Genomic DNA, 12,538 nt, shown 5'->3' with positions numbered 1-12,538 from the left:
TGAATGAAGGACTACCACTCTGCTGGACCTCTGCTCTGAAGGAACTTCTACCCTGCTGTGCTGACCTGCTCCCTGTTTCCCTCTTGTTTGGATGAGAAGGACTGGAAGTGCATCTCTGAACAACCCAGAATCCAGAGTGACTCCAATGGCTCCTAATCTGAAGCATAAGGGACACAAAGTCTTCAAACAACCTTGTGCCTATACCTGGACAGTGCCATCTGTGAGCCTACCTTGCCAAATGATGCCACCCCTGTCAAGGACCCTTGGGAGTGGGCCCAACGCATCCACAGCCCAGGTCCTCACATCACTCATCGATACAATGCAGGACATCATATCATAGCCTTGCAGCTCCTATGACCTGATACATTGTCAGTTGCTCCCCATATCCCAGACACTGGATTTCACATCTCAATCACCATCGACGGAAACCTCAACGAGGATGCAACAGGACCTCACATCGCAGCCTCACCTCATCTTTAAGCCAAAGCATCACCTCAACTGTGTGCCGCATCTGCGACATGGATCCATGAAACGCTCTGCAACCAGGACTTAAGGTACTCTATTCAGTGGGCCTATTGGGCCCCTTTAGCCAGCCCATGCTCCATCGTAGTTGGCCAAAACTTGTGATTTTGTCCTGCTCCAGCGTGACCAAATAATCTCAAATAGTGCTTTGTGCTTTTTGCCACTATATTTCACTATAAACTTTTAAATACAATATCTCCGGTTCTACTAATTTGATTTTTGTTATTTTGATCTAGTTTTATCTATTAAAACTTACTCTATTTTTCTAAAACTGATGTGGGCTTTTTATGTGGTGTGTTTTCACTGTTTTCCTGGTTGAAGTGTTTCATAAATACTTCACACAGTGCCTCTAAGTTAAGCCTGTCTTCTCTGTGCCAAACTAGCAGGGAATTGAGCACAGGTTAATTTGGGGTATGTTTGTGCCATGCCCTGACTAGGATAGTGGTTACTGCTTGATCAGGGCTCACACCCCAGTCAACCAGAAACCAATTTTTCTAACACTGAGAGACAGTTGTGTCTCATTGGCATATTGGCAGACTCGGATAGTGTCATCATGAAGCAAAGTATACAGGGGTTTTAAGTAGAGGTTTAAGGTGATGAGGGAGACAATGGACCTCTGGGGGACTATGCAGAGATTATGCTGTTTATAGGATCTTTGGTTCCTCAACTGGACTAGATGGTGGTGGCTGCTCAAGTAAGGGATGAACCATAGCAGAAGGATGGCAGTAAAATCCATGTTAGTTTCCAGGGCTCATATCATTGTTTGGAGGTGGACTGAGTTGAACGCAGCCCAATGAACAGGGTCAGGACTTGCAATTTAAAAAAGAATGGTCACTAATTTCGTGGCATTGTACACGTGACTGGCTGGTACTCATAGTGAAAACAGCAGCCAGAATCACTCAGGAACTGAAGGTAGATATACAAAAAATTTAAGTTCAACTCAAAACATACCAGAAACCAGCAGACCTCAAAAAAAGATTAGATGAACTCAACCAACAAATGTCGGATTTCGAAATTTCCCTTAAACAGAGCAAGTTCAATAAACTTAAAAAGGATAAAGATCGCTTCACACCGGAAAATGCCTACCCCTACCCATACACCAGAGTTGGTTATCAATCAAGGAACAGCAATAGCGATAACGATAGAGAAAGTTCTGACTGCGGTTCATCAGGATTTAATTCCATCAGTAATTAAAGACAGAAATCAATGAGGGTAAACCTCAGACGCCCAGGGCAATAGCACCCAAGACAACGAGGGTGGAGGGGGTACCAAGCACAACCATTCTATCCCCATTTCCAAGGACCAAGCCCCTTTACGCCCTACCACTACGGTCTACCACAACCGGGACCAAATGTTCATCAATGGGCCCCGGATTTTGACAATGGCTTTTTTAACCCTCAGCCTTTTTTAGGGGATCACCCAGGACCCCGGAAAGGTCGCAACAGGAGAGGCAACACAGTCATGTGGCAGAACCCCGAGCAGGGGGACCCCAGAATGAACACGAGGAGCATGACGGGAACACTCCAGAGCAACCAATCAACCAGCAAGAAGGGGACCAAGTAGTCAACATCACCCCATCGGAACTTACAACAATTCAAAGAGCAGTACTAAACAAGGGTCTAGGATTTGTGCCAACCAACAAACTAGACTCTTTCAAACTACATACTGAAATACAAGAATTTGTACGAAAAATAAAATTAGAATCCTTCTTCAAAGACAAAGAGACCACAAAAAACAGGGACACAGGCCTAAAGACCAAAATCCACTTTCACGCCACCCGACAGCCAATTACCAATTGAGGTCCTTGCCTTCGAGAAGGCCGTGATGAACGACCTAAAAGCACTGAGCACATCTCATCGGGACTGTTTTCACAACACAAGCCGAGCAGAACAAGAGGCAATTCGGGATTTGGCCTCCAAAAAAGAGATCATCATTAAACCCGCCGACAAGGGGGGAGCAATAGTGGTCCAAACAACATCGGCATACGAGCAAGAATGCTCCAGGCTGTTGTCTGATACACAGAATTACAAAATCCTATCAGAGGATCCCACCGAATCACTTAGAATCACAATAGGCGGAATGGTGGAGGGAGCACTTGCCCATGACTGGTTGTCAAAAAAAAGAAGCAGAGTTTCTAATGCAGAAATCACCCAGGACACCATATTTCCACTGTATCCCTAAGATACATAAGAACCTAGAAAAACCGCCGGGTAGGCCCATAGTCTCGGGCATCGGGTCCATCCTGGAACCATTGTCGAAAGTTGCTGAAGCCTTTCTGCGACCTCTAGTGCAAGCAACGGACACCTACCTCAGAGACACGAAAGCAGTCTTGCAACTGCTAAAAGACCTTCCATTTGACCCGGATACACAACTATAACTAAGTCTCGACATGGAGAGCCTTTATACCAGCCTCCCACACGATGAAACACTGGCGATCATTGAAGTCCTATACACCAACAATTGGAAATACCAGACGCTGAGAGGAGTAGTGTTGGAGTGTATTGCACTGACATTGACAAAAAACTTTTTGGAATTTAAAACTACCATCTATCTCCAGTGCCATAGGACCAGTATGGGAAGCACCTTCGCCCCTAGCCTGGCCGGACTTTATGTCCACCACATGGAAAGCAACAAGATCCTCCATACTCAAAACCCTTTCAGACAGCGCATAATCAGTTGGAAAAGATACATCGAGACGTACTTGTCATCTGGCAGGGGGACCAAGCATCAGTCACTCAATTTATGGAATGGCTGAACACTCAGAATCAATATCTAAAATTCACTCACTCAGCGTCGAACCAATCACTGGTTTTTCTCGACCTTGATATTTATCATGAAGGCGGCATCTTAAAATCTAAGCCTCATTTTAAGCCTACGGTGAGGAACTGCCTACTCAGATACGACAGCTTTCATCCCGACATCTATGGGAAAACTTACCTTGTGGCCAGTTTCTTCGCCTGAGAAGAAACTGCATGGATGTGGCTGCATATAAATCCCAAGCATCAGACCTCAAAGTGAAGTTGCAAAAGAGACAGTACCCAGACAACATCATAAATGCCGCCATGAAAAGGGCAAGAAATAATAACAGGGATGCATTACTAGAAGACAGAATCCAACCCAACCAAGAGCAAAAAAGACCGGTATGTGTCACTACATATAGTACACACTCCAACGAGGTATCCAAGATCGTTAACAGACACTGGCGCATCCTTACATGTGGAGCATTGGATTTTGAGAAACCTATGTTCGCCCATAAAAGAGGGAAAAACCTCAAGGACATACTCGTACATACTCGACCGAAACAGGACCCACCAGTACCTCTCACCCAGCACAAAATACAAGGCCACTACCCTTGTGGCAATTGTGGAAGCTGCCACCGAACTAGAAGAAGCAAGCAGCTTACGTTCAGTAATGGCACTAAGTGGGACCAACAGAAGTTGACTAATTGTAACAGTAAGAACGTAGTGTACATGATTACCTGTCCCTGCGGCCAAGAATACATAGGCATGACCACCAGGGTCATGTACGTTGCAAGAAAAGCACCACCAAGATGGCCTCTCATTTTCTGGAAAGACAACACTGTGTCAATGACATTGCCTGGACCATAATCGAGCAATTACCATCAGAGGCGGGCCTGTTCGAGAAAGAACAACAATGGGTATTCCGCTTGGGCACCCACACAAAAGGCCTCAACGATGAGATGCCGTGGGGACAACTAAAATGAAATAATCATAACCCAAAACCGCCTTATGACTAGCCACAGAACTCTAGTGCATATGGATTACACTCCATAAAAAGCATCAGATTATGAGCTACATGTGTTTTTGGTTCTGTCATGATCACGAGTCAGCATACTGCCCCCAACCCTCACCTTTCCCAGTTGCGCCTGACACGTACGAATGTATCAGGGACTACATCTCCCATAAGGCCAGGAGGCATATTGCAGGCCGACAGGAAGGAGCACACTCCTATTTAAGTCCCGCCTCCATATGAAACGGCGCTTGACAAACTGCCTGCGGAGCTTGTACCTGTTTGCCGTTGTTGTGCTACGTTTCCCGAGGTCCTGCCAGTAGCGTTTCTGCTCGGATTGGAGGAACGCATTACTTGAGGCGCAACGGCGCTTTCTGAGCTTGTCAGCACTTTTCCTTTGTTTGCGGTCTTTTCCGCGGAACCAAGGGAGAGCCGCGTCTCTATTCCCAGGAGCAGAACAGGAGACGCCGACACCTTCGCGGTGGTTTGGAGCGTGTTGTTTAACCTCCCTACAAGCGGAACAGTGTTTCCACGGAAGCACCTCCATCTCTTGTCCCGGTTCTGGAACCGAACCGAGGAACTTTGAACTGCCTATCTATTTGTTTTTCCTTACTTTTATCTCGGATTTGCTGGTGAAACCAAGGACCTGGCAAGCCCCCTTTCTGTTGAAGTCGCTCCGGAGATAGGAGCAACTGGAGAGGCGGAGACTGCGTATGTCAGTGTTCTTCTCGCCCCACGCAAAGACCAGCGCACTACGGTACTTTCCTCACAAGGCACTCAGTCCTTTGGAGAGAGAGCCGGGACCAATTAATGTAAGTGTAAACGGAGTGTGTCTTTCTGTGCAGGAGGGGTGAGTGATTACGGTGCTACTCATTTCTGTTCTTGTTGTTCTCCATGCAGGGATCCCAGAGGGAGGATAGAAAAGGTCTTCTCTTCCTGTGATGAAACAGGCTACTTTATTATTTTTTCCCATTCCCCTTTTCCCTAGAATACTTCACTACCCATAGTGCGTTGCTACATTGTGGTGGGTGTAGTGTTTAGGGGACATTGGGAACTACTCTTCATGGCGTTGTTCCTGCTGGCCGTTCTAGAGGTTAGTGGCTTAGTATTGTTGGCGCTACTAACACCTGACAGGTTCCTAATGCCTCCCTTAAATATTCCAGAATCCCTTGTATATTTATCATTTATATGACACCATTGAGAACGTGACAATCTCCACCAATTTTGGTGATCATACAACTACAATCACCACAAAGGCCACTGCGCATGTGCAACAGCTTCAACACTGTAAACCCGGCAAGGAATGAGCGGTGATGATGATTTTAAAATGAAAAGAAGATGGGTGTGGGTTGGTAATTTGCAAGGTAGTCTGGGTCTCAGGTAGTTTGTTGTATCGCAAGGAGAATAAGTCCAGTCTAAAGGTCATCTGGGAAGATTTCTTGCCGGGGGAAGATGTTGATTAGATAACCAATGGGTGTCTACCATTATAAACTATGTGTTAATTTCAGTGAAGTCATCTCTTTAATTATGACATTTTTCGGTGACATTTGACTTGCAGCTGATAGTAACACAACCCTTATGTTAAAAAAACCTGCATGCAGAACTGACTGTTCTGATTGAATCATCCGATCTGCCAAGCACAAACCATCTATGCCACAAGTGTCTCATCGTATAAGGTGGAGTGTCGCTGAAATACTAATGCAACTGCAGCTGCATTCAATTTTACATATTAAACTAAATGGAATATTAGTGCATTTACACTGGCCCTCAGATCACTTGTGTAGCGATAACTCAATGGAGAATTAAAAAGCTAACCTAAGGTTTTATATGACCTGCATCATGGTTGGAATATACTCACAGTCTTGTTCTCAATGAGTTGCAAGAGGACAGCTTGGATTTATTTTCCTTTACAGAGTAAAGCCAATATACCACTGCTCTCTTCCAGGCACAGAGTGTAATTTTCTTCCAGAAGCAACACAGATTTCTGCAATAATTTTCAAATGCTAGGAAGACTTTCATCCAAACAAGTTCTCAGCATTCCTTACAAGATATTTCAAGAACATTATTAAAAAACACACCATGGACTAACCACATGCAATACTAATACCACCCTGCATTCTTCCTCAATTTGGTCCACCTCCCATAGAGTGGGAAGTGGATAGATTTTTGGAAACTATTTAGAGGCCTTAGATGGGTTGATTCTTTCCTCCAACATAAGAAAGCCATTTGACAAGTGCATTAAGGAAGGAAGGTCAACATGTTTTTAATAGTTTATAACGTGCGATTGATGCTCAAGGAGTGGTTGTTGTTGACATTTACAAAGAGGTCAAAATAACACTGGAGGGAAGAATTGCCAATTGTGTCAATGTGGTCATGATTAGGCACAAGCTGTACATTCAACCAAAACTCCCTGATGAATCTATTGATGATTTCGTAGCAAGACTCAGGGAACTGTCAGTTGGGTGCCAGTATACTCAAATGACTGATGAACTAATAAAGGACAAATTGATTGTAAAAAGTTCTAGCAAAAAAGTGCAATTACAACTAATGAGGGAACTATTGACTGCATTGAAGAAAGCTATCATCATAGTGAAGGTGATTGAGGAGTCTGGAGTCTGCATGAGGGAAATGCAGATAACGGATCTGAGGAAGGCACCTGATGTGGCCGTCACTGAAGAGCCAATAAGTGTGTCCTCATGTAACACAACTGGTGCTATGTAAAGAGCTCTGATACCCGATACCGGGTCAAGTTTGCACTATATAAAACTCAGTAAAAAAAAAAAAGTGAAATCAAAATTGATCAATACAAAAATGGCAGTGTACAGCAAAAGTTGTGCCGTGAGAACATTTACAAGAACATGCCACATGTGTGGGAGCTTGTATCATGGTCCGGACTAGAAAAACTGGTACCCCCATCTGTAAAGAACATTAAAAGTGCAGTAAAAAGAGACAATTTGCTCAGATGTGCAGAGATGGCGACAGATGTGGCTGCAGTGGGGATTGATAATGACTTTACACAAACAGTTTTGAGTATTGAGAAATTGTTCTAAGGCCGCTTTTAATATGAGAAGACACGATGTAGCCTGGAAGGTGGACCACTGTTTACCATCATCCTGAGTGACATATTCAAGGCAAATTGGTCTGTTGTTGAAGTGAATTATATTAACCCAAATGTGTATCACAGGAGTGACTGTTCATACCTAGCGGTGATGCGTGTATCTTTATCTGGGAAAATCTACCCTGAAGAAGGGATGACTAGTTTCCATTGCCATTGTACTGAATGAAGGCAATAGATTCTGAAGTCTGTAAGTGAACGCAGAAAAAAACCTAATTTCCAGTTGAGGAAAAAGCCAGTGTCACAAAATACCTTCCGGAATCCAGTAGGTCATTGACTAGAGAAAAGGACTAAGAGACATGAGCCATGAAGCTCAAACAAAAGAAGTATGGAAAAACTGAGAAAGCAACAGAAGCCACTTCAGGAGAAAACAGCTAATGTAACCATAGGAGTGTCTACCGGAGCAAAAGAACCATTGTGACACAACTTGCTGTTGACCTGCTCCTCCTAAATACCTAAATGTGATCTTGAAGGTTCTGATTTAATCAATTTGGTAGGCTGGTCAGGACGTGCAGACCCAAAAATGGGTGGCTGAGTTTTGAGTATGTAAGAAGGTAAAAAAAGGTTGAAGGTACGTAGCCGTTGTAGTGTTCCTATGAAATTGATAACCTGGGTATAACTTGGAAAAAAAATTCCAACATCATTCGTCCATTTTGGTGGCTGCCTGAACAGCTTTGGTGCAGTTCCAGTAGTGGCTTGGCATTTGCAGTGGTTAGAGGTTACATTTACGAGGTCTATAACTATCCAATCCACTATTAATTGCCTGAAAGATGTTTTTAGAAGTAAAGATCTGCCCCATTTTCTTCTCATAGATGCAAGAAATTAAATTTCTGGTTGGCAGAGGTATGCACCCTGTTCAAGCAGAAGCCACTATCCTAGTCAGGATAAGTCAGATACATACCCTAAATTAGCCTGTGCTCATCCTCCTGTATCAAGGCACATAGCAGTCAGGATTAACTTTAGAGGCAATGTGTAAAGTATTTGTATAACACTTCCAACAGTATAACAGTGAAAACACCACACAAAAAGATACCACAACTGGTTAGAAATATAGAGATTAATTCAAACAACAAAACAAGACCAAAACAACAGCAATCCAGTAAACATAACCGGATTTATGAATTTTCTAAGAATAAACTGAAATGTATTCACACTAGACCGGGTCAAATCCAAAAGTTCAGGCCAACCGTGATGAAGTGCGGGTTGGATACAGGGACCAGCATTGGTCCCCTAAAACAGTGCCTTGGTTTCTGGTGGCATCACCATCGAGGATGAGATGCAAGGAGCAAAGCAGGTGATGCATCAGCATTGATCCTTAGAAGATAGGCAAAGGGTCGGCTTGAGATGCACAAAATGGGAGATGAGTCGGAATGGAGGCACTGCACTGCGTCATCAGCGATGCAATGACTTCGGTTTTTGCAGCAGTGGTGCTGTGTCGGCGTTGATGAAGATACAATGCATTTGATCCTCGCAGCAGCAGCGATCCATCGGAGTCGATGGAGACACAACAGTTCTGTTTGCTTGATTGCATGTGAAATGAATGTCGATACTATGGAGCACAATTCTATTGGATTTAAATTACAAAAAAAAGCAGGGCATCCTTAAAATAAAACAATTTATGTTTTAAAAATACATTTTTTAAATAGTATTTCCCTATATCTTGTTAGAATTTACAAAACAGAATCTAATGTTCAGTTGATTGCACAGAAGTTCCATTACAGGGACATTCAGGTAAAAAAACTCCCATACACCCATTTCTGAAAAGGAAACAGCATATTGTAAAATACCTGACAGCTTTTACAAACGCCGAGCCCTTCCAAGGCACAATCCACGCTACTGAGGAACCTGGTGTAAGCCTGCTACAGCCGCCACGCCTCGCCGGACCCGCTTCGCGGTTTGTAGCTGCCTGCAGAACTGAGTAGGGGGCCTTACCTGGACTGACCGGCAGGGCTGCGAGCGACAGCGGTGGACTCCAAGAACCAAGAGTCCCCGCGCGCCCTTGTCCAGCTGGGCTACTCTCCCTGCCGGCCCCGCCCTCTCCGTGGCCAATTGAACAGCTACATAGAGGAAGTACCGTTCCCGCTGCGCGGGAGCGCGCGGGAGGGCGCCGGGAGAAGCCCGGGACAAGGGCGGGACCGTCTGTGGCCGTCCGGGGCCGATAGAGGCCGGGCCAGGCTCACTCTCTTTGCCCTTGGAATTCACTAGTGTTCCACTCCTGCTTCCTGCCTTACACGCCCTCATACGCCCTCAGTGATGTCTACCTCTGAGGCAACTCAGGCGCCGGCCATACAAGGGTCTCCCTTGCTAGGACCTTTGGACAAATTTTTTGCCAAAATTAAGACTGACGTAGACCGGGAGCTCACTCTGGCTGAGAAACGGGCGGGTCGACGTCTTTCCATTGAAAAGTTAAAATTAAGGCCTCTTCAACACCTGGATGCAACCATAACATCTCTATCATCCCCAATGGATTTAACCACACCATTAGATTATGTTAATACTTCCCCTTCCATAGAAGATATACCCCTCATTTTCCAGACTAATCCCCCTGTACAGAATGACATTATCACTATCTCGGACTCCATCCATTCCCAGGTACTTGATACCCAGACCATAGACCTAAGCACTCCCTCCGCGGAACCAGCCCTCCTTTATGACATAGGCATACCTTCTCCCGTGTTTACACCAACTGGACCTGACCACCATACCAAGAGTATTCCCGAGGGCCAGCCTCTATTATCACCGCTTAGGGTCACCACCAAGAGTCTCAAAACCCTTTCTAGCAAAACCCCTTCTGGCTCCCCACCAAGGAAGAGAAGAAAGAAGCTTATAATTAAAAAGAGAACCGTGCCTCTTAATCAAGTGCCACACACTATATTTACCATCCCGGACAAGGTTGGGGCTGTAGATCCCGCGAAAGAGATGACTTCCAGCTCCATCTCGGTACCTAGCTATGCAGGGTTACTGGATGACATTGATTGTCTCATCAAGGCGTTGATCCTTCCCCTTACTGAAAGGATCAAAAGATTAGGGGAGAATGTTGATAAAATCTTACAAGAACAAACAGGGATACCTTGCCCGAAATCGAACGCCCCTAGAATTTCAACACAACCTACTAAAGAATCCAAAACATCCAAGACAGTGATCGGTACCCCTAAGGCAAATGTACCATCAACAGTTGGGCCACCAAAATCCTCCCAGAATTCTAATCCCAATGACAAGAATAGTAATAATAGCAATATTAATACCACTGCATTGGAAAAACCCACGACCGCAGAAAAACTTCATACCACTACAAGGCCCCATAGTACGCATTCCAACAATAGAATTAATTCAAAACCCCCTCCTACCGTCCCACATCAATCCAATAGAAGAACAAGGAATACCGTCGATCTACCACCTGAGTGCTTAAATTATGTTATAGCACTCACAGGAGTTCCGCCCCCGCCAGAAGGTAACCCTGAACATCAGGCCAATTTAAAAAACAAGGTTATCTATTGGTTGAGGAGAAATAGACCACTTCCGCCACACCTAAATGGTGATATCGTCTCGGCCAGGCGATGCCACTGGGTAGGCAGCAGACCCAAGGATATTGAAGGCGATGTGGTCTTAGTTAACTTCAAAGATCACAGATTGGTCACATATATTAGCGACTGGTACCCCGGAACGGGAGAGGGGGGAATCTCAACCCATAACCTAAGCTATTTCTATCTCGAGGCTATGCTGAGACAACCGCCAGCCCAGTCTAGACCTTACCATTCCGATAGCTATGGTCGCCCAAAAGCCCCCGGTGGCCTCACCATACCTACATCTCATAATTATCACATGGGCCATAACACTCCCCTCCCCTACCATTTGCACACCTTTGCCCCATTCTCGCATAGACCTTCTGTCCCAGATAGCTTCGTTCATATGCGGACACCAAGGGGTCAGAATCCCTTTGACAATACTAATGATTTCCGGTTGCAGTCCAGTCAGGTACCCTTACCACCGAGAAATTTTCATAACCCTAGCGTGCATTGGGGCGATCCATGTCATCACAACCCAAAAGATTTTTGGAATATACCCCTGTCCAATTTTTACCACCCGCTCTCAGGCTTAGATGACAATGAATGACTTCACAAGTCGATTAACACAGATAAGTCTTCTGTGGGCTCGCAGACCAGCTACCGCATCTCTGCCCACTTCTCGTCATCTAGCTCGTCTAAAAAGCAGCCTAAGAGCTATTGTGGCAGAATAGTGGCGGGGATGGATTCTCCTAGTGAACCCCTGCTACCTGACCATATACAATTTCTGTCCCAACAGTCCCTGTACAACTGTTCCACTTCCACTCCTTTGATCCCTTTCCCTACCCATACCACCCGAACACAGCAACTAGATATACCTTGTGTGAATCCAGGCCGCACATGCGGAGTCACTAGTAATGTACCTGTTTTTAATTCACTTTTTTCATGGAATGTCGCGGGGCTAGCCAGTAAGGTCCCCAACAAAGCTTGGCTAGATGTTATTCACATGCACGACATTTTATGTTTCCAAGAAACTTGGTGTTGTGAAGAAGTTCATCTTCTGGGGTACCAAACTTTTCACTCCCCTGCCACGTTATCAGCCCAGGGCCATAACAAGGGGGGGCTCTGTGTCTACGTCTCAACAACAGCAAAGGTTAAGATCCACAAATTCTTCTCCAGCACCAACTTTCAAATTTTATCCTTTAAGTGGGGCACGTTAGAGAATATTGTATTGTTGAACTTTTATAATAATATGTCTGATACTGAACTGGAGTCCACCACGTTACATATGTCGCGGCTGATGTCACATACTGTGGACCTCTTTAAGGGGGCAATAATAATTTGGGCAGGGGACTTTAACTGTACAATTTGCCCACAGTCCGATTCTCCTTTGTGTGGTATCGCTGATCTTGGTGAGGAAAATCCAACTCATTTTGTTCACACAAAGCGGGGGATGCTGTTAAATATATTTGTTCTTTAATTTGATCTTTGCTTTGCCAACCAGTTTTGTCCCGCACCCGTGCAGTTTGAGCCAACCTTTTTTGGTAGAGATTGTAATTCAACTATTGATTTTATTTTGATATCTACTGCCAATTCTGGACTCTTGACCTCGTGGGTGGTCGGCAAGGACGTATTCAGTGACCACTAC

This window comes from Lissotriton vulgaris, chromosome 11 (assembly GCF_964263255.1).
Source record: "Lissotriton vulgaris chromosome 11, aLisVul1.2, whole genome shotgun sequence".
Taxonomy (NCBI): Eukaryota; Metazoa; Chordata; class Amphibia; order Caudata; family Salamandridae; genus Lissotriton; species Lissotriton vulgaris.
The sequence above is the reverse complement of the archived record's forward strand: the minus strand, read 5'-3'. Positions refer to the sequence as shown.